The sequence below is a fragment of the Melospiza melodia genome, chromosome 5 (assembly GCF_035770615.1).
Source record: "Melospiza melodia melodia isolate bMelMel2 chromosome 5, bMelMel2.pri, whole genome shotgun sequence".
Classification (NCBI taxonomy): Eukaryota; Metazoa; Chordata; class Aves; order Passeriformes; family Passerellidae; genus Melospiza; species Melospiza melodia.
Genome location: NC_086198.1, coordinates 40,198,551 through 40,222,518, shown reverse-complemented (window position 1 = coordinate 40,222,518; position 23,968 = coordinate 40,198,551).

Here is a 23,968-nt window from a genome sequence, read left to right as displayed (position 1 = left end):
AAACAAAGCTTCAGCACAGATTAGATGCATGCCATAAAATCTTATTAGTAATATTATCCATTCTTCCCAGCAGAGTAAGGTCTAGAGATGTGTCATGTTTGACATCCACTCTGCACTACACCTTTCCACCAACAGACCTGGTCACCTAGGCTGGGACTGGAGATACTCTCCAGACTGCTGGGAAGCCATTCCTTTGAAAGAACAGAAAGGAAACACATACCTAATCAGCAGTTGGTTGAGGAAAAAATCAGTATTTCTTGGCAAGTCTCTAGTTTCTGACAGCCTTTGTGCATACTATCATAAAACTCCCATGTATTCTAAAGAGCTCCTCAAATATGCTTTTTTTTTTTTGGTCTGTAGATAATTCTCTAACTTCATCCTCTGATAATTGCAGTAACTTCAAGTAGAATTTAAACAAGGGTCAAATTTGGCCTGATGTGTCCCATGGCTTGCTGTGAGAATGACCCACCTTCCCTGGCATTTGCTGTATTGTACAGACAAGCAAGACTTTCCTCTCTTTTGGGAGTCCTTTGAACTTGTATAAAGTAGCTGTTCCCAAGTGATTACTTCCTTTCTCAATTGATGCAACAAAAGAGCATCACACAAAAAAAAGAGTCCCACTGTCATTTTTCTTTTGAACACACAGGCAATGCTGAAAACATAAATGCACATGTGCAAAAGCTCTCATCTCTGGCTCCTTTCTGATACCCATTAGCTCCACAGGAAAGTAAGAGAAAAGAGCATATTAAAGCTCCCTGCATCATCAGATTGAATGATTCTTTTCACTTTTAGTATTGCAAGGATGCCTCTGGTAGCTGGAGAAAAAGAAGAGTGTACCTGTAGTTCTTCAAATTGTTACAGTTTAATGCAAAGTCTAAAAGGATGTCTAAAGGGGGAAAAAATTCCACTTACTGGTAAGCACAAGTCACTGCTTCTTCCTGCCCTTCTGTACTACTCTGGAGAGGAAGGCAAATGTCTTTCAGGCTTCTCTCTCATTTTCCTATTTAGGAATCTTTGCTTCTTTATGATGACAATTTCCATAAATTTTCATCTAGACATACAAGCAGAATATCTATGAAAAATAGATATTATTGAGTGGCTAGAGCTTTCATTAATAAAACCTATATCTCTACATTCAGTCTCACATGAACAGGGAACTTGTCACAAACCATCTGCCAGTGTCTCTATTTGTGTGCATGCTGGTCAGTGGAAAACTTTAGATTTCATTGGATATTTTCCAAAAAACATCCTCTAACTGTAATAAATTGTAAGGAAATCAAACTTATTCTGGTTTCAGATTGGGTTAGAGCCACATCCTGCCTACAGGTCCTCGCTGCTAGTGCTATTGTGCATTTTAGATATCATTTAACCACCAAATTCACAAGAAACCCCTGAAGCTGTTACCTGCCTTCAGTGAGCTGATGCCTACAAATCCAGGTTTGCTCTGGTTTATTCTTAGTCCTCAAACCTCATTTTGAATTCCTTTCTACTCAGTGGCCTGTTATGAGGAACAGGGGGCTGGATGATCCAAAATGTGACCCCACAGGCTCTGCAGCTGGGACACCTTTATGGCTAACAAGGTCAGCCAGGACACCTTCTCCCTCCCACTGGGGAATTCCCATGGCCCACATTTCCACTTCCTGGGCAAGTTTTCCAATCAATAGACCATTTTATAAGAGTTGGGAAAACCTTCCTCTGCCCTGGCTGCATTTCAGGTCAAACTTAGTGCCTTTTATGAGTGTTCGTTTTGGCTTGAGGATCACAAGGCCTAATGGATTTGCACTTTCAGCAGATTTAAAGAGGTTTAAACCTCAGAAATTACAGTTCAAGTGTCTGGTTCTTACATGACCTTACACATCTGTCAACTAGAGCTCTAAATTTGTGGAGCATGTGCTGCAATATAGCTTTATTTATAAACTATACAGACAGTCCCAGATGAGAATACCTTAGACTGCAGTAGGCTGAACTGAACTTAGTCCTTTTAAACTCAAATAATTTTTCATTATTTATCAAAAAGGCCATCAGAAGTAATACTCTTACATCTATTTGTAGGAAGTTTACTTTCCCTGGTAACAGAAGAGTAAATTTTGTTGTCTCTTTCTTGAAATGCAAACATCTCTGTGTTTGAAGACAGGTGATGGGGAATCTTAAAAAAAAAATCTCAAATACAATTTTACCAATAATTTCTCCATAGTTTTAGGGACTAATTAATTTGTCAGAATGCTAACATATATATTATTGATGTGACCTATCAATTTGTTTTCAGCTTTTTCAGGTAGAAAAAGATGGATTTGTTCCCTCCAGACAAACTGCAGAAGTTACAGCAGATATCCTTCAGATTAATAAAATTATTCAGGCCTTTAAGGAAGCTGCAGATTTCTGATTCAAGATGAGGCTGTAAACAGGAAATGGTAATAGGGGGAAAAAGGCATTTGTACTGCTAAGAAATACATGGATCCAATTAAAGCATTCTGGACATTTTAACCATATCCTGGTAGGCATAGTAAAATGAGGTAGGATGTAACTATTTTTGCAGACACAAAATCAAATTTTCAGAAGTGTTATCAAGTCTGCTTTTCTTATCAGGACATGAAAAGCTAAAATGCTGAAAGCATTTTTCTATTAATCAGCTACTCAGCCACTTTGAAATGTCAGCTCAGTATTGGTAATTTTATCAATTGTCATCCCCTGTCTGAACTGCCTGTAGAGAAGAAGGTGACTGAGAAGTTTATGTTAAACAGCTGTTATGCCATCTGGCATCTTTGACTCCCATGACCCTTTCCAATCTGGCTTTCAGCCTAGGTGAGGTACAAAGACTACACTGCCTTAATTGGGCTGTGATCTACTCCTGGCCAAATGCAGAGGTCAGCTTTCCAGGCTGGTTATTATAGATTTGTCGGGGACCTCTGCTCACATGCACCAGTGAGTTGTGCTGACTCATGTGCAGAGCCTGGCAGGGATGGCCAGGAACCTCTGCAGTGACCTCTCCTCTCCAGGAGGCCTCAGAGGGCAGTGCCCAACAATTGCTCCTCTGCCCAAAGCGCTCTCACCACCAGGTTTTTCATCATTCCACTCTGTTGCCTGCCCTTGTTCAGTGTTTACATGAAGCTTCTCAGGGACAGAACAAGACCATTTGAGCCTGTCATTTCATCAAAGCACACACAACGTTTACCTCTGTTCATTGTGCTTTTTCAGCTGGTGCAGATGGTCAAGTTGACTCATCTGCTGGCGCTCGAGGGGTTTGCAGATAGGGGCAGGCAGACCGGTTTAAATTCTGCTTTCATTTATTTTTAAGAAAGATATCAATGAGTGGGAGAAAGAAAAAGGTGAGACTTGGCTTGGAATCTGTTAAGTCACAGCTGTAGGTTTAAAAATTCAAAAGAATTATTTGGCTTAGTAATACAGAAAGGCCACTCACAAAAGAGTAGGAGAGCCACTAATTACTCTGTTGGAAATGAAGGGAAAGTAAAACAATGTCTTACTCCCCAAGGAATACTTTAATCCTGAAAATATCAATTTAGCTATTTACCCTATTACCAGACCTTTTTCATAAAATTCTAAAACATGTGTACTATATTAGGGTCAAAGTAGTAGTATATGTTGGCTTTTTTTTGTTAATATACACATTTCTTGAGTTTGCAAACCAGGAGTTTCATACTTGAAGCTGCTTATGAGGTAATAAACAAAGCAGTAGACAGTGCTAGAAAAGCAAAACTACTAGTGATTACTTGCTAATAAAAGGGGTACGAATTATTTATGAGAAGCTTGGGCAATTATTCCATTATTTCAAGTTAGATTATCAATAGTCCACTGCAGAATCAAAAAACACACCTAGTTTTTTCACTGACCTCACTGCTGAAATAAAGCTATTACTGTTTTCAATCTATTAGACTTCCTTCACAGATCTTGGGAATAACTTTGCATCACCTCATAAAGCACAGGGGGGAGCAGCAATCTCTGAGCTGTATTATGTTTGTCAGCTCACGGCTTTCCAATGAAATTTGCCATTTCTTCTGGAGAACTCTTCTACACATAGCACCTTAGGAGCTCAGCAGTGCTTAAACCCAATAGCCTCAACATTTACCGAAATTTCTTGTTGAAAGAAATTTCGGTGCACCCAGAAGCAGAGCTTTACCCAGAAGCACAACTTTACATAAATACAATCTACAGAGCAAACTATTTTAAAAACAATAAGTAAGCACACTGCAGATCAGCAGATAGTATGCCCCAAAACAACCATAACCTTAAAAATAATGCATTTAGAAGCAGCTTTTTAGACTGTATCCAAGACTAGACATTTGTCTGTTTGTTATTTTGCCCATACACTAACTGAAAACTTCTACCTGCTCAGACAAGTGAAAGACAAGTATGCTGCCCTGTTCCTCTCTAATCAATTTTATATGGCAAAAACATGAAAGATAAAGGATATGAGGCTCACAGTCTATAGGAGGGAAAAAAAAATTTATAGCTCCTTGAAAAATACTGAGAAAGATGGCCAGATAAATACCATTTGGCCATTCCTGTGTCTTAGGAAATTAAGCACTAAGGTATCTGAGGAACATTAAGTCCTTGTGAAACATTTGAGCATTTTTTTCATACATTTGACTTCAAGTTGCTGGAGATATTCAGGTTTGGAAGCAGCACTGCAAGCACAAAGTGGAATTCAAGCACATACATGGTTTGACATAAACCTGCTGTATAAAACAAAATCATTATTCTGCCTCAACCCAATATTTTCATGTTTTTTTGTAGCCATACTGAACAACAATATTTTAAATCAAATAATAGTTTGTTTTTCCTCCTGAAAGTAAAGCAAGATTATTATCAATATATAAAATATATTCTATTTTCCTGCAAAAAATTACCCATACACAAGTAGGTATCTACTACACATTAGGCAGAACAGGGAGCAGCATATCTGTTTCTTGCACACAATACAAAGGTATTTCTAGACTTAAGGTTTCATTACAATTGCCAATAATTTAAAAGGCAAGCTATTAGGACAATATTTAAAAAATGAGTCAAACAAAGTGTACATGAACATGGAAAACTAGGTAAGATTAATGTAAAAGATTTCCAGACATGGAAGAGCAGACATGAGAGGCACCAGCTTGCTCCTGTTACTGATTTTATGCATTAATCATGAAGACATGATAAAAGCCTTTTAGTGACCAAGGTACTGGCTTAGAGAATAAGTGATTTTAGAAGATAAAGATTTCCTTTTTCCTCCTGATGTCACTGCTGGACTGAGTTAAAGTTGACTGTCTCAAGACTCTGCTTCTGTAATTTAAATCCATTTCAAGACTTCTTTCTAAAACACATTCTAAATTTATTTTAAAAAATTACCCTTGCCTATTTTTTTTTTAATATAAATACTATTCCTAAGTTCACAGTTTTGAAAGGTCTTATCTATTTTTTTTTTATTTTTAAGGACAACAAGTACACCTTTCTTCTCCTCCCACCCCAAATTCCATATTTCCCACTTTATTTCTATTTATGTCTCATATTTTTATGTGTGTTTTTGCATGAAAGAATAGCTTACTCATTTGCAAGCTCATTAATTTAGACAAGAGTTTATTGCTCCTTTAGAGAATTCCATTACCCTATGTGTGCACAGGAAGCTTCAGTTTTCTATAACATTTTTTACTGAAGAAATCACTAAAATATTTTGTTTCTATATTGACGAAATAGTATAAAATATCCAATAGAAGTCATAAGGAGAAAATTTATCAGCTGTAATTTTGAAAGCAATTAACTGTTTAGATGCAACCTCAGTTCAACATGTTTGTAATGAAAAAAGACTTATACTCCCACCTAGATGTCTGATAGCAGGCAATTTTAAACATTTACAGTTACCTTGAGCAACCAAATTATGGAACTTCAAAGACTTCAGGAAGAAATCAAGAAAAGTTTCTAACTCACTGACTATAACATGAGAAAACCAGCAAATTATAGTGATAGCTTGGATAATATTAGTTTTAGTTAGAAATGTTCTGCATTAGTTAGACATGTACTGTGTAAATAAATTATTTAAGAATTCTAATTAAAGACTATTAAGAATTAAAAGACCTTTATTTTTCTTCTGAAAACTTGAAGTTTCAATCCAACTATTAATATTCAAGCTTTTATCATTCCTAGTAAAAGAGTTGACTACTGCAGTGTGAAAATACAATTTTCCTCAGAATACATAGCCAAATGCTCCATTGCTGCAAACCTGAGATTCAAAAGTCTCATCTACAACAGAATCACACACCCAAAATCACAAAATATCCATATTTCAAAGATTTTCAATGCGTAGCAACATGAAGTTGGCTCAATTACAGTATTTATCACAGAAAACATTATTTTTTCAAAGCACTGGCATTCTCTACCAAATGCAAAGGAAACTCGAGCCCTCTTTGAAGACAGACAAAGCCACGGAGTCTCCTGCTTGCACACAGAAGCAGATGTTGCTGCTGCAGGAGTGACAAAACTAAAATCAGAAACAGAGGAAAAGCCAGGTGAAAAGGCGGCCGTCAAATATGGTTCATGATTTAATCTATTAAATCTAACATTTTATATATATATGCGTATACTGATAGTATCTAATTCTTAATTAATCGTTCAGTTAAAAATAGTTGTTCTATTTTAACTAAGACTTTGGGGTTTGTACTGCAGTTTTAACTTTCTGCCAGCAATCTGTCTCTGTCTAAGAAAAGTTTTCAGCTGGGGCTTCATCTTAGAAAGGCAGCCTTTGCTCAGACAGGACTCAGTGCTGGTTTAAATTATGTTTACCTTATCCAAGTTGCAGAAAAATGTGGTTATGTGTAAAGGGGCAGTGATTATATGTAAAGGGGCAAAAAAAGAAAAAAATGGCCTGATGATATTATTTTTGATAGCATGGATAAACAGAATAAGCAGTAAGGGAGCAGTTCTGAGTATGAAGTGATTGAATACATTTTAGTATTTTCTGTGAATGGGGTATTTTGTGTTTTTCTGTCTCAAAGTCTTTAATGCATAAATGACAACTCCAGTAATAAAGAAGCATCATAATTTATGTTGTTTGTTGTTTTTTTTTTTCAATTCTGAGTAGTACAAAGAGGTTTAAACACTTCTAGTCAGTGAATTAATATGTCCAAGATTGTATGAATTTGAAACTTTAGCTAGTCAATCATTTTCCAGTTTTAGAAACAGTTATTGCCTGAATGACTTACACTTCTCAATATCACAGCCCATCATTTACATAAAAATCATATTGGTAACTATACCATAGGTTTTGCATATATACATACAAATATATATATATATACACATATATATGGAAGTATATAAGAAGTGTCTTCCATATATATATATGTATATTATGTATATTCCATATGTGTGTGTGTGTGTGTGTATATATATATATATATGGAAGATACTTCTAAGTGCACACTTTGAACATATTAGCATTTCAAGGGATTAAAGAACAGCAAAAGTTACAATTTTTAATCCCAATCATCCCAGTAATATCATTTAAGGAAAGCAGTTTTAAAATTAAAATCTGCAGAAAATGTAGTGCCATATCACTCAAGAAATCAGTCAGAAATCAGGCCTAGTAGTACCCCAAAATGCCTGGTGACCAAGCATCACATCCTGAAGACAGCCAGGAATGGAGTGCTTTTCTAAATCCCATTTATAGGGCTGTGCTGGGTGTGACTGTGTCCATCTTTATGTGCAACTAAATTATCAGAAACACACAGAGCTGTTTCATTCTGCTGCTGAACACTGTCCAGGCCTATTACAAATCATGACACATTTTTGGCTTTCCTGGTTGTTAACCCACTTGGATAGATGACAGCTGTATCTGCAAATGCCCAGTGGATATTAATGCTTCCACTGCTAAGTGCAAGGAATTGTTGAAGCTGATTTCTTGTCATTTTAAAGACTGAGCCATTCTTAGAAGAGAAGAGAGGAAGCAAAGCCCCTAAATGAAAGATATGCAAAGTGTAAAATAAAAAGTGTGGAACCTCCAAACTGCTACTCCTTTTCAGGAGGGAGACCTGACATCACAAGGTTGGAAAAAAAATAGAAAAGTGAGATGAAAAATCAGAGCTAATCTAGATATTTATCTAAATAGAGGTTGGGTTTTCATTGTTCTCTATTTGTACCTTTATAAAGTTTTTCAAGACCTTTTATTCTGCAATCTTATGAAAGAGGAAAAAACCAACCATACAAAAAAAAATTATTTTAGTTACTTTATGTTAAACAAGCCTGAATTAAAGTAAACATCTAACTTCACAGTCTGATCCTGAACTCAGCGGCTGAGGAGCCTTGAATTCAGAACTGCTTTGCACACACACCAGGACATTTACACATCGAACACATACATAGAACATTCTCCATGTGGTGCAGCGCAGTGTTTGGCTGTAAGGGACAGTCTGGGAAGGGAAACATGCTGCAGGGACCAGAAATGCCACTCCACAACACTGGGGAGTCCCCACTTCCTGATCCTGAGTGATTAGTGTGTTTGTAGACACATGGAAATCCCCATGAGGATTTGAACTTTGGAGTGATAAAGCACTGGTCTTCATAAAAAACATTTTTATATTCTTTGGAAGCTCCTTAAGAGCCTGTCTGAATAACCTGGTAACTCAGGAGCTTAACAAAACAGGTGTTTGGTTTTCCTTTTCAAATAATCCAAAAAATCTAGAACTCCTGTAGATGAGTCTTCATACCACCTGATATTAACAAAACACTCAGTTTCTTGTGTGAGCAAAAATTATAGCAGCTAATGGATATATCTGCCCTCCATAAAATAATAAAAAGACCTCCTAGAACACCAAAGTCAAAATGATCTATTATAATTAATCCCAGATTTTTTTAAATATGGAAACCTATATATCTTTATATATTTTGATGCCAAAATCCACTTGCCTGGGAACAAAGATATCCTAAGTAATCTCAATATTTCATTTTATGAGAGCTATCGTGTTATTCAAACATAAGCACAAAAACAATTTGCTCCCATAACGTGAGAAGAAGCACAGCGGGTCAGTACAGTAACACAGCTTGGAAAGACTTATTATTTTCTTTAATTTATACTGCCTTTCAAACATTAATTCAAAACTCAATTCCTCTTCAGAAAACTGGGTGTTTTACCTGATTCATCATAATATTACTACTGCTATTTATCTGCCTTAATATATTGTTCATCAACATGAGGCATTCCTACTTGCAAAAAGTAACCCATTCTTTGTCACAACTTAATATTATAGCAAGTAAGAGTTCATGTCAAATATTTAAACTGGCAATTTGGCTTAGGTTTTGATCCTCTAGTAAAGAATTATTTTAAAGCTATGAGCTTATGTAACCAAAAAAGTAAGAAAAAAGAAAAGGTAAGAAGAAAAACCCATATGATGACTTTTTCTTGAAGATAGGTTTTTTTTCTATTCCTCAAACTAACTTACTTATATATAAAGGTTGGGATAGCTGTAGTGAAAATTACAAAATTATAAATTTCTTTAAAGGATACGGATCCTTTTTTTCATTTATGTCAGGAGATGGTGAGTTCAAACAATTTTCAGAAATAAACCTGAAGTGTTCGTCCACTAATATCTGTGATGACAGATTCAGTACAGCTCCACTGCAAGAAAATATTTCTTTCTCATACTTTGCAGAGGTGGCATGAGAATAGACTATACAAAGTATTGGAAAGGACACTGAGCTATTTTGCCTATATTGAAATAAACCTCTCTTGTCACCAGTAATATTTCTCTTCAAGTCATGTCCCAGTCCTCATACCAGTGAGACATTGAGTGGAGGGGCAGGAGGAAGAGCAAGTTCTTTGCCTTCCATGTTAGCCAAGAAATGAAAAAAAAGAAATGAGTAAATTTCTTCTTTAGTGAGGAAATACCCAGGCAAATCCTTGTGAGAGTGCAAAGTCACAGACACACTTCATGGTACACACTTTAATGTGTTATGGATAATGCACATATAAAGATTGCATTCCTTTGCACATTGTTGCCATTTCCTCCTGGGGCACTGGTAACAGTGAAAAAGTGTGAATACATTATTATAATAATATATATGTATTAATATATATAAATAATACTATTTATAGTAATAATTCATTTATAATAATATATTATAATATGTTATAAATATATTATATATAAACATATAATATTTATTTCAATTTATAGATAAATTATAAAATTAATTTAAAAATATTTAAATATATATTATCTATATTATTTATATAAATATAGTAACTATAATATATTTAAAATAATAAAATAATATTTGTGTCTGCACTGAGTTCAGCAGAGGCAGAAGCTGGAGAATATAGAATTTCAGCTCGTGTGTCTCATAAGGGAGGCAGTTTATGTGAGCAATAAATAGAATCACAGAATCATTAAGGTTGAAGAAGGAGTCCAGGATTATGGAGTCCAACCATTAGCCCAGCACTGCCATGTTCACCACTAAACTATGCTCTGGCTGAGCATAAAACAAGCTGTTTATGTGAAATCCTACAATTCAGCAAAACTTGGGAGTCACAAGTGGAAATTATTTTGGCAGAAAAAGAAAAGACAAACTGGAGGTGCAAATAGTAGAAAAAAAATATTAATAAATAATATTATTCCAATTGAAAAATTATAAAAGTTACCCAAGATACAGAAGACTTAAGGAGAAAAAAATATAAAATTAGCAAGCTATTTATCACTATTTTCCAGTGCTTACGTAAATTAATCTGTAAAACACAAGTGAAAATAATTTTTCCATGCACAACTTGCCAAAACAAATTAAAATTTCATTATTGCTTTGGGGTTTTGCCAAAGAAATATTAACTAAACAGCTTTCTGTTTGTGGCATGAGCGTGGGATATTTAGGTCAACAAGCTATAGAACGACAGGGGCAAAACCCAGTATTTTTTCTCACTTGCAATGTACATATCCATGAAAATGGATGTGGACAAAGTGCTATTTTTGAGGAAGGGAAGGACTTTTTCCCCATGTTTTACCTACTCAGTGCACAAGTACCTTCCTCCTGCACGTCTCTTCTATGATACCTCTCCATCTTAACTGCACTGATCACTCTTCCCTGCTCCACTTCACTGTTTGAGTACCCCCTTAAGTCCTCTTTAAAATACCACAAGTGTCTTTTTCTTTCTCATGTCTTTCCCTTCTGCTTTCATCATTACTTTTCATCTTTGCAGTATTTTAAGGGATTCTATCCCATCATATAACGCGATGTGCGAATTTTTGTCCTTGACCCTTTTGCCCCTTCTGTTCTTCACGTGGCTGAGACTGAGACAAGCCCCACAGAAAGGGGGGGGGGACAGGAAAAATACTCTCTTTTTGTTTTGAATACATTGCTTTAGCCTTCCTGATTGGAACAACTAATAAAACATGTTTGGTTTAAGCCCACAAATAGAATCCGATTTTGTTTCAAATAACTGAATCATCTGCTTCTCAAGCACAATCAATCTCCTACAGGAAAACCAGGTATTTATCTGCTACACTTCTTTGTACACTTTATTTATCAATCACACATCTTCACACAGTTTCAGGTCTCGGCTTTGACTTAGATTTTTAGCTGTAGACTTGCAAAATTTCTTCATCTATCAACTTCCATCCAGTAAACTGAAATTATGCAACTTCTCTGGATTTTCTGCCACCAGTTTTAAAACAGAGATGCAGGATCGATGCTTATTATAGTTTTAAAGCCAGTTTCCCAAAACTTTTCTGGAATTGCATTCTCTGCTTATTTTCCTTAGGATCCTGTGATTTATTGGTCAATTTTAACGCAGTTTGAGAGAAGGATAGAGATATCAAAAAGTCCAAGTTACTACACGCTTGCTGAAAACTCAGTAGGAGCCTGAAAAACTGATACAGGGAAAATACCCACATAGTAAATGCTTCCAGAAAGGAAAGGCAAAGTGTGACTTTAACAGTCAGCTGTGTTTTCTGCATTCCCAATGACAACATACATCCTTGGTAACCAGGAAAAGGATGCATCCTTAGTTAAGGGCCGCAAGGACAAGCCTTGGTAAAGGCTGAGAAATGATAGTTGGGCAGCTGGACTTCAAATGGAATAAAGAAAGTGGAGCTACTGCAGTACAGGGATGAAGAAAAATAGGTTTTCCTTTCTACATTTCCTGTTCTCTACCACCTGATGCAATGTCTCACCTTGATTTAGATACCAGGCCTAACACCAGTGAGAGGCAACTTCTTTGACAGAGGAGATTTCTCTACTGTCCTGCATTATAGATAAAGAAACACGAAGGAAAACATTTATTTCTTTTTTGCCAAAAGCACTACAGGAAACCCATGTATTCTTATAATAGAAGGAAATTCCCCATTTGTGGATGAAAAGTGTATTCTGTGTTGGCAAGGTCTCCAATATAAACCTTATTTTCACTCACAGAATTTATTTAAAAGTTTTCCTTGTTATCAACGTTAGTCTAACTTTTTCTGAATTTTAACCTTCTTTCTATGTGTGCCAGATGACTCCCATTCATGTAGAGTACTATGGACCCATGACAATTTTCAAATACTAAGAATTCAGAAATTTTTTTTTTTTCAGGTAACTTCTCAGCCCACTAGGATTTTCATCACATTATCTTTATCTAGATGTCTAATTTATTTAAATATTCTAGACCTATTACTTTCATTGCCTTAACAGACACTGCTCTGTGTTCACCAATAATTTCAAAAATTAGAAAGGAAAAACATAAAACATTTCATCCTCATATTTTTCACACACTATTTCCTTATTCACTTGGGTAGGTGCTGGAACCATTGATTCCTTTAGTTTTCCCTGTCTTTAAATGTGGTTTCAAAACATTTCCATAAATCTTAAAACTCCTTATCCAAAAACTTTAATGTTATTTTTTTATATCTATTCTCAACAATATCTACTTCCATGTTCTTCTCCAATTACATTTTGATTTTCAGGTCACCAAAAGGCCCTGGTAAATTATACATGTTGGGTATATTTCTGTTCTTAGCTTGCTTTTAGGGTGGTCTCTGTCCAAAACTGCCTTATAACCCTGTGCTCTTTTGTTCCAAGTTTTCCTCACAGAATTCTTCATACACCAAGTAACAGATCCTAACTTCAACTAATAATACTAACTTCATAGATTGTTTGTTCAATCCAAATTTTTATTGTTCTGAAGCTTTTATTTATCTAGATATGCTATCTTGGCTCTCGCAACCACTTCCACCCTAACTACTAAAATTTTTAATGGTAGCTAGCTCCTCAAGAAGTAAGTCTTAAAATTACTTCATCCTCAGTGTTATTCCCAAAAGCAGAACTGCTCACATTCTGTATGGGCATTTTACTTAACTCTCTGGTACTGAAGTCCTTTTTTGTGTATTCAGAGATATTGCAACAAAGTTTACCCATGGACAAGTTACCATTGAACATATTGCAAAATTCTACATCAATACCTGCTGAGTGGCAAAGTCCCTTTTCTGAAAACCACAACTGTTCAAATCAAAATCCAAGGTGTGACATAAAAGTAAAAGCCAAAAGTGCTTCAAGTAATAAAGATTATTAATTCTCACAACATAAGGTGAGAAGTGAAAACAGAAATTGCAGCACTGACATGGGACAGCATCTGCCCTTTCCTTAGTACAGTCTGTCCCTAGGCAATCCCTTAGCAATGTGGAACTGTAACAGGGTCTGGGTGAACAAAACAAAAAAAAAGGTGATAATTAAGTAATTAAGCACCATCTTGCTCTTCAGCCTGTGATGTGCTTGATGTATTCAGTGACACTAACACATTGCCTCCCGTGACATCCAGGATGTCACTACAATTCCAGTCTTGCTGACAGCAGAGCACTCAGGTAGCTCCATGTGCACAAAGTGAAGCAATATTAATTGTAAAGCATGGCTGGAACATAACTGCAGAGCCAACTATCTGTAGCCGATGCAAACCAAGAAACTGTGAAAAACATTATTTCATTATTTCTTTGTAGTTTCCTTCAGCAGTTCAAATAAAGGCCCTAATTTTCAAATTTTACCCCAATAACCACTAAAAAAACCTATAAACACTGTTTTCTTCACAAGCAAGACATTGACACTTAAATTATGAATTTAGACTTTACTACTTTGATGACCTCATTCTCAAGTTTTCTTCATGCAATTCACTCTAGGGAGAAGGTTCTGGGGCTGACTGTGTAATTTACAGCCAGGCAAAGTGTAAATGATAAACCTCTAGCACTGTTTCACACAAGGAGATAATTACAATCTAACACTGGTTTGCATCCACTGTGAATAGGTGTAAATAACTGAAGAAAATATGAGCTTATGGCAAATATAGTAAACAGCTTTTTTTTTTTTTTTCCATGAGTCTTTAGTTCAATGCATTAAACAAGTTGTATGTCATCAAGTCAAAATATAATATTTAAGATAAACGTATACTGTAAAAATTCTAAAGAAACATTTTCGTTATTCATATTATAATAATCTGTATATTTACTGATAGGGATTTTATTTGTTTCATTAATTATGCTCTAAGAAGAATGATGACAGTAACATCTCTCAGTGTTGTCACTTTTTTCAATTTTTTCGCCTGCTGACTCGTTCATTCTACATCACAAAAAGAAATTGTAATGGTTGAAGTTGGAAGAGATCTTAAAGCTCATCAAGTTTCAGCCCTGTGCAATGGGCAGGGACCTCTTAAGACTCTCCTGTTTGATCAAGCTGCAGGAAGTCGTAAATAGTTTATTGTTAAGCCTTTTTTAGCATTCTTCACCCTGCCATGGATTCCCCCTTTATTGCAAGAGCTCTGAAGATGTGGCCCATTGTCCTTATGGCAGTGAAGTGTTCCCAGGGAGGGCTGTGCCTCCTGCCTTGTGCTGCGGCTCCTTCTCCTTCACACTTCCATGCACAGCTCAGTAAACCCACCTCACACCAGCTGTGCAATTAATGAATTAAATGGGCATGAGTGCGGGACCACTGGAGAGCAGTACCCTCCTAACACAGACAAGGTCTTTGAGAAGGACTCCCTGTAAAGCAGGGGGCCATGCAGAACTAGGCCTAATCAGATGGGTTTGCCCACTGAAGCATTTTATTTGCCTTCTGACCATGTGTTGTGGTTTAACCCCAGGCAGCAGCCAAGCCCCAGGCAGCTGCTCGCTCACTCCCTCACCAGCAGGACCTGGGAGAGAACCAAAAGGGTAAAAGTGAGAAACCCTCTGGGCTGAGATAAAGACAGTTAACAGGTAAAGGAAAAGTAGCACACACAAGCAAAGGAAAACAAGGAATTCTTTCACTGCTTCCCCTGGGCAGGCAAACGTTCAGACATCTCCAGGAGAGCAGGGCCCCATCCCATACAACAGTTACTTGGGAAGACAAATTTCCCCCACTCCTTCCTCCTTCTTTCTCACATTTTATATAATAAGCATGTGAGATGATATTCACAGGGGTTTTTGGATGAGGGAAGAGACGAGGATCTGACTCCATGTTTCACAAGGCTTGATTTATTATTTTATTATATATATTACATTAAAACTATACTAAAAGAATAGAAGATGGATTTCATCAGAAGGCTAGCTAAGAATAGAATAGCAAAGAATGATAACAAAGGTTTGTGGCTCGGCTCTCTGTCCGAGCCAGCTGGGCTGTGATTGGCCATTAATTACAAACATCCAACATGGGCCAATCAAAGATGCACCTGTTGCATTCCACAGCAGCAGATAATCAATGTTTGCATTTTGTTCCTGAGGCCTTTCAGCTCTCAGGAGGAAAAATCCTAAGGAAAAGATTTTCCATGAAAGATGTCTGCGACAAGCATGATACCATAACGTTGAGTTTTTCATGGGTCTTGGGTCTTCAAAGAGACAAGAGCAGTTGGTTGCAGTAAAGTTGTTTATTGCATGAATAGATCAGTCTCAAAGGCAAGGAGTTCAGAGTATTAAAGTCCACGCTGTAAGTTTTCTGGCCTAAAGTCCTGAGCAGAAGCAGCAGCAGTTCCCTCCTTTCTTCTCCTTTCTTTTTTTTTTTTTACCTTCACCTTCCTTGCACCAAATTACAGAGGCATTTTATTCATAAATCATCCAATGAAAGAAAAACATTATGCGAAAACATTCTTTCTACACCAATCTAAGCCTAATTCCCAATGTCTGAAAGTAGTGTCAGTTCTTACACAAACCTACTCAAGTAATTTTATCTATTTATGCAAACGATATTATCTATTTTCTTACTCAGAATTTATGTATATAATTTTATCTATTTATGTGAATAGTTTTATCTATTCTATCTAGAAATGCAAGCAATGTTCTGCTATGTTTTTGTTGTGTGTGGAGCTAGTACTACTGAACTTTAAACTAGGCTTTAGGGCCTTTACTAGCTAACACAGTCTCTTAAGGCACTTAAGATATATTTCTACTTACTTGAAACTAAGACTTACACTTCTATTCATATCTGTGTGGCTTATATATTTCAGCTTCTCTAGAGGTTCTAATTCAATTCCTACATTTCTTTCTCTCTCTGAGGGTTCCAGAGAGGCTTCCAACTCATACATTCCAACATCATAAAGTATGGAATACCCCTTTGGTCAGTTGGGGTCCCTTTATTGCTGTCAGAAAACATGGGACAGAATAAGTGTTTTGAGATGTTTAGTTTGAAATTATTGCCCATAAGAGAATATTATTTTTTTGCCAAAAATGCCGCAGGAATGAAGGAGACTTTGAAAGTCAATGAAGTGTTTGATGATGACAATGAACTGCTGAAGAGATAGCACGAGGAAATTCTGGATTTGTAAAAGCAGCTGGAGGAAGCATGTAATAATAACTCAACTAATGTGCTAGTCAACATCTGGAAACAAAAAAGTTGATAATCAGAGTAGCTCAAGCAAGTGCCTTCCACAAAGGCAAACCAAGCTGAACTCTCTTTGAGAGTCCCACCAGCAGATAAGCTGGGGTATTTATTTCTGAGTTAACTGGACAACAACTGAGGAAAAAAGATTCAGAAGTACGAAGCAAACTCACCAGTGTGATTTTGCCTTGGGCGGGGGGAAGCTGATCCTGACAAAATCAGATAATAATGTAGTTTAGAAGTTACATTTATATGCAACTTCTGGTTTGGCCATCTGCTCATATCACAGTCATGGAGATATCAATCACAGGCCCACACTTTATCCAGGCTCTGAGGGAAATTCTGGCACCACCTGACCATCTCTGAGGGAGCAGGTAGATGAACTATTCACCTTCACCTCACTTTGCATTGGGCAAGACAGTGGTGCCAGTTTTATCTTTCACACTTAGGTAATATTTCCCAAATCATCTGTCTCAGTTTGAAAAGTCAGGTGTGTGGTAAGGAAGGCAGGAGCCTCCATTGAAATGGAAAATGTAAATCCCCTCGCCTCCAAATTATTATCAATTTGAAATTAAAGGGCTCTAAGGCAAGGATATGGGAATAGCTCTTTACTAGGAAAATTAAAAATACAAATACAGTAGTACAAAAAAGAAAACAAACCACTGACAGAGTCAGAATATGACCCAACAGGGTGTTGGCAGCAGTCCCATTAAATGGTGGCTGCAGCCCTCCTGCAGTGACAGGGGTGGTTCTGTTGGAGCAGAGATCCTGTAGAAGGGTGGAGTTTTCCTCTGAAGATCCACTGGTGGTGTAGATGGGCCTGGTCTTCCTCTGGGAATCCAGTGGGAAAAGGCTGACTGGTGTTCCAAATCTCAGATTATATCCAGGTAGGAATGTTTGGCTCCTCCCCCTGGGTGGAGCATCTCACAATGGATGATGGAATTTTATCAGCCCTGCAGTGACACTCAATGGCCCATGAACAGAAGATATTTGCTGGAGGTAGGATTGGTTGTGGAAGAGATAAAGCAAACTGCCCCACCTGGTTTTAACAGGTGGCCCAATTAACAGAAGGTAACTGCCCCACCTCTATCAGATGGCAAGAGAACATACACCCCCAGCCACATCTTGCTGCCTAAGACATAATCTCAATTTGTATCCATGACCTTTAATTGGCAATGGACACATCTACACATGATCTATAGTATGACTGGTCCTAGAATCTTTTTATATTTCTTGAGGAATTAAAACTGTTTTTTAAGACTGATATCTGCAAATACAGTTACTGAAAAGCCTTAGAGACAGCAGCTTTTTCTGCACACATTTTTCATATTAATCCATTGATTAAAACAGCTGGGGCAAGCAGGGAAAAGTATAAGCAAAATCATGGGCAATTTAGCATATTGTTTTACTCAGTATAAACACATGAAGGCTTTGGGTTTTTTTGAGGCATTTACTCAGATGTAATTATTCTAATCTTGTATTGAGAAAGCATGTGTAGGAAGTGTTTTTTCAATCAAATGATCAAGAAAGATAATCCAGAGTGCTCTACATCCAATGTTGCCATTAATTCTCTTAATCTTTAGCTTTATTTATGTTAAAAGCACTTTGTAATTCTTTGAACTGTACCTCATCCTGCTGTAGGTATTATTTTGTGTATCACTGCTGGAACATAATAAAGCAATGGTTCAGTTCTGTGTAATACTGAAAATTATATTAACACAGTTAATGGTTCCTTTTCATTTAAATAAGCTGTATTGACCGAGATGCTGCTTTTCAGCAGGCAGTACACCTACAAAAGTCTGTTGTGATGACTAAATTGTGAAATAAAGAATGATGCAACATGACAGACCAGCATTTGGAACAATCTTTTAAAAACATATGCAGTAAAAGTCAAAACATGCCTAGAGCAAAATTTTTCCACAATGTTTATTAATTAGAAAAAACAAGGTCTTATATGTGATTTGGGTATATATGCCATGTGTCTTTCAATATGTCACAGCAGACAGAACATTTTATAACCAATGTACATGCCCCTGTGTACACTACTGGAGAATGATAAATGTGTTTAATCAAACTGATCAGCTTTTATGACACTATTAACATTATAAGATGTGTGTGTAAATGGATACATATGTAGATATTTTCCTTTGAGGGTGTCAATTTATGTTTTCAGATGCTGCATATACAGCTGAATGTTAAACTCCTTTTCAAACATTAAATTTCACTTGGAACAAGTACACTTCTCTGTTTTAAATTGTTGACCTTAAATAGCTGATCATTAAAGTGTCAGCCATTTGTCTGAAAATACTAAAATGGATTCTGGATGGCTTCCAGAATCTCAAAGAATTATGTGACAATGTAAAATGGATTATTTATTTTTTTCAATGATGAGTCCAGCCTGTCAATTTCATTATTTCTCTTCTTGCTGTGTACCCAGGACATACATTATGCTTTGGAAACCTAAAGGTCAGCTTTAGGTGGTGCCAATTACACAGAAAACTCACAGTGCTGTATCGGCCCATTTGTTCTGCTATTTCTGCTGGCAATGTTGAAAATGAGTAACACTTAGTGCTCTGTCCAGTATTGAGTTTCTGATTCACTCTGACAGGATACCATTAGCAGTTATCCAGGCTTTGGCTGGATACTAAATTTTGTTATATTATCTTTTAAGGTAATACTGAATAATACTGAACAATTTTGTTGGATTATTACATGCAGCTCAATTTCCTCTGATGTGAATGCAAGTCAACAATGTGCAAGAAGCCTCAACAAGACATAAAGCTCTTGTTCTGCTTTATTCTGTAAGAATATTTAAACAGGAAATATCCATTAAAATAACAATTAACAGCTGCCTGTGTTATTAACTAATACAACTAACTATATAATTAACAGAATCCACACTAATAGAGACATCTATATATTCTTTTGTTGATGATATCCAGCTGAAAATGTGCAACAAGCAGAAAAAAGAAAAATTTGGTCATGTAATCAACAAAGCAAAAACATCCTACCAGACACAGTGCTGTTGTCTCATATGCACTGCAAACCAAATGATCCAAAATATTGTCTTACATCATAAAGCAACTATGTCACAAATTAAAATTACGAAGCAAGAACTACTTTAACCTCTACTCTGTCAGAAGACTTTGCAGTTACAGAAGAAAAAGGGTAGGAGACGCCAAGGAGACACTAAGGAGAAAGGAAAAAAAAAAAAAAAGGAATGGTCTTTTTTACTCTTTGCATCCTCCTATGGTTAGGTTGTAACAATATGAGCAGACTGTAAATACCTACGTACATATTTAAATAAAACAACTTTCAAAAGGCCCAATATGCCTTTAAGTATTGACATATCTTTTAAAGAACTTAATTTTTTTATAGTTTAGAAGTAAGATGCAGTATCAAAAAAAAAAAAAAAACAATAAGGAAAGTGTGTCAGGCACTAGGGTATACAGTATAAAAAAAGGCTTTGATAATTTTGTCAAGTCTAATCCCTTAACACCTAAAATAATTTTCTTGACAGCTTGATGATTTCAGGGAAAAAAAAACAACAAAACTCGAAATCACCTGAAATTGCTTTTACTTACCAGTCATACAAAAATATCCCATTTTTATAGAAATTAACATAAATATAAGCTCCATTAGCTTTATGGAGTACTCCTGACTTCCAGATCTTGTAAAAGATAATTTTTGAGGAGTACCTGTCAATATGAACAACAAATAATAACATCATGCCTATCTGCAGTCTGAATGCATTACCTCAAAACAATTGCTTTCTTTTAAGGAAAGTGAACAAACAATTCTTCCTCAGAAATGGGTTTAACAAAAGAGGTGGTACATGCCACAAAACTTTTTAGTCTCATGAAATGAAATTATTTCTTTCCATTGCAAACTACCCCTTTGCAACCCATTAAACTGGGGAATGTAACTAATTTATATGCATGCATAAATGTTTAATGCTCCCAAATATACAGAGACTGTTGATCACCTGTTGGCACCAATAGTAATGCACTATCAGGTTACCAGCTATTAAAGTTTGCAAGGATGAAAACCTCTCCACTAGCACCTCACTATTTTCCAGCTCTTTACCTCTAGTAAATCTGAAAAGGCATGTTTACAGCAAACTACTCCTTTAATCTGCCTCATTTTGCCCCAATAGCTAAACACCACATAATTTTGACATCCAAGTAAGAGTAACTCAAGCAGAGTTAACAACAGTCAAATGTACCTGAAGCTTGATAAAAAAATCCATTTTCATCAGGATGTTTACTTCACTACAGGTTAACAGGACTAATTTGCGAAAAACAGTTGGCAAGAAATTCTGGAAACAAGAGTTAACTTTACAGACCTGTGATTAGGGGAGACGTGTGAACAAGGTGCAGAAAAGCCAGCTAGAGGCCCAGAAACTTGCAGTCATGCTGATGACATTAAAGCAATTTGCAAGAATAAGCAAGAAGGGCTTATTTATGCTGACACTTGGCAAAAACACCCTTGATAAGTGATGCACAGCAAGAAATCACATATTTCATCAGCATTGTGCATGTGTGTACACCTGTGCTGCCCCACACACGTGGAGAGCTCCTCAGTACATCAGGTTTTTTCCCATGAATTACAGCTCAGCTTGTAAGAAGCGCTAATAACCCAGAAGGAAGTGTGTGCAACCACCACATAAGCTTTTATGTTTTTAAGTAATGGCTGCATTACACAAAGCCACAGCAAAACATTATTTCACTGACAGCAGTTTCTCCACATTCTCCAAGTCAAGTGCAGACCCATTCTGGACCTGCTGCATATTATTATGAAATTGTAAAGGTGAGATGTGGCTTACACAAAGCTGACAGGAAAACAATGTGCAAAACTGAGCCAGGCCATTATTGATTTTCACCAGGTTTGCGCTGCTGGAAGCAAGTTAGTGAGACACTAACCAAAAAGTAGGGAAAGGAATCTCTGTCATCCTTTAACACAATAGATTCAGGGGTATATGGGGAAGCAAATGGAGTCAAAACACAATTTGGGAGGGCAAGAAAAAACCCCAACAATGTCATTTGTTTAAATGTTCATTAAAATCATGGCTTTAGGTAGAGGAGACAGTACTGCTGACTCTGGCTCTGCAAAGACAAAGCCAAGGAGCATCAAGAAAAAGCTGTTGGAAGTGATCCAGGATTCCTGGATGAGGCACCAGTGGCAAAGCAAAAACCTAAGGCCCCCACACAGGTCACATCATCTAGATATGCAGATGTCCAGGATCCAGCAAGACCTGGAGGAAAGCCTTTACCTCTTTTTGGCAAAGGGTGGCTTGCCTAGGTTTTTAATTCAGCAGAATAATTTTTTTTTTCCCTGAATCCTCATGGAAGCATAATAAAACTGTGCTTCTCTCGAACCATCTTTTTTGGCTAGGAAAAAAGCAATGCAAATGTTTTCCTTAATTGAGAAAAATACATTTTATTACATAGCATGAAGATTTCTGCCTCAAGACTATTTTGAGAAGTGGTTTAATTTCTAACTTGCTATAAAGTCAAGATAATTTTTGTGTATGAAAATATGAAATTACTGTAAGCACCAGTGACATCTGTACCTCCCTCATCCCAACCCCCCACCCTGGAAAAAGTATTTCCTCAACATTTCTGTAATCAAGTGTACACATGTGGTACTGATCTTTCTTATCTTTAAAATTTTTTTCTTCTTAACTATATATTTGCTACTTCAAAAACTTTTAAGTTGCAAAAAAGAAGGAGGGGGTTGATTTGGATTGTGTTAGACCTTTATTATAGGATCTCCAAGGCAGTCTGCATCAGAGGAAGATTACTTTAGCTACACTAATCAGATTGGAAATAGACATGGATTTCTCCAGAAATATTAATTTGACATGTTAAGCCTTGTCCAGAAAACAGGTATGAGAGACTTCATACATTTCATCATTTTTTCTGATCTTTTAATCCATCTTCATGCCAACAGACCCATTAGAGAAAATGGGATCACAGTGCTTAGGTGAGTAGAAAAAAATATTAAAAAATGGTTTACTTGCTTGTATTGAGGATTACTCACTCAAGAAATGAGTTCCATGATTATAATCATAGCTAGTAACATTCCTCATGTGCTTGAGAATTTCTATGATCCAGCCTTGGACAACTGGATGAGCTAGGGATTTCCATAATCTTGTCATAAAAATCTATGCATAAAAGATTAGGAGATGGTTTAGCCAGTACCCCCTCCCAGCACCCTGCTAACAAATAAAATCATAATACCTTAAGACAGCTTTACCTCTTTCTCTTGTCAGATTGGCATTAAGATGGCTATCTTCATAATGCTGTGGAATAACTGTGGAATTAAAGATTAACTTTCTCTTTTCCTCTACGAAGTCCTACCTTTCCAATTCACCAGGAGGATGGCGCTAGGAGCTACAACTTTGCCTTTTAAATGTGATATCAGCAGTAAGAAAAACAATTCCTACATATTAAATCCATTCCCAGAAGTTAATTTCTTTGTTTAGCAAAAGTTTCTAGAAAAATGTTAAATCAAATATTTTTTGTCACCCCCACTCCTTCCCCAAAAAATATAGCTAGAAACATGTTGCTACCATAAAAAGGAGATCTCTCTGGGCAAGCTCCTTTTTAATGTTTATGTGTAACTCTTTCCTTGTAACTAACAAAATGGTACCAATGTCAAGTAGTTGTAGCTGCTGATTGACACAGTTGCTTTTTTTCTTCTCTTCATGAGAAGTTTTGCATTAGTTTTGCATTTTGACATTATAAACTAGTGCCCAAAAGCTTCTTCCTTTAGCCACTATCAAACGAAGGGCCAAATGGATCAAGAAATACATAATAAATATTAAATCTTGAGCAGTCATTTTCAAAATTATTTGCAATATGTTTAAGTCTAAAAGGGGTCTAAAAATCCATCTATCTATAGTACTTTGTGTAGTTCTTAAAGGTTGGTTATAATCTTTGGTTACAAACCAATCTAAAGGTTGGTTCTTTTCTGTTGAGTTCCCTCAGTTGTTCTAGTCACTTGTTTTTAGAGGCAAAGAAGTGCAAATGCTAAAATGTGTTAGGGGTATGACTGAGAACTAGAGATCTCTCACATCCTACATGAACTGTTCAAATTCCCAGCTATTTTGCTAGATCAGGGTAAATCTGTCACTCCTGCTAACAGTTATAATATGTCACACAATACAGAAGAGATTTAA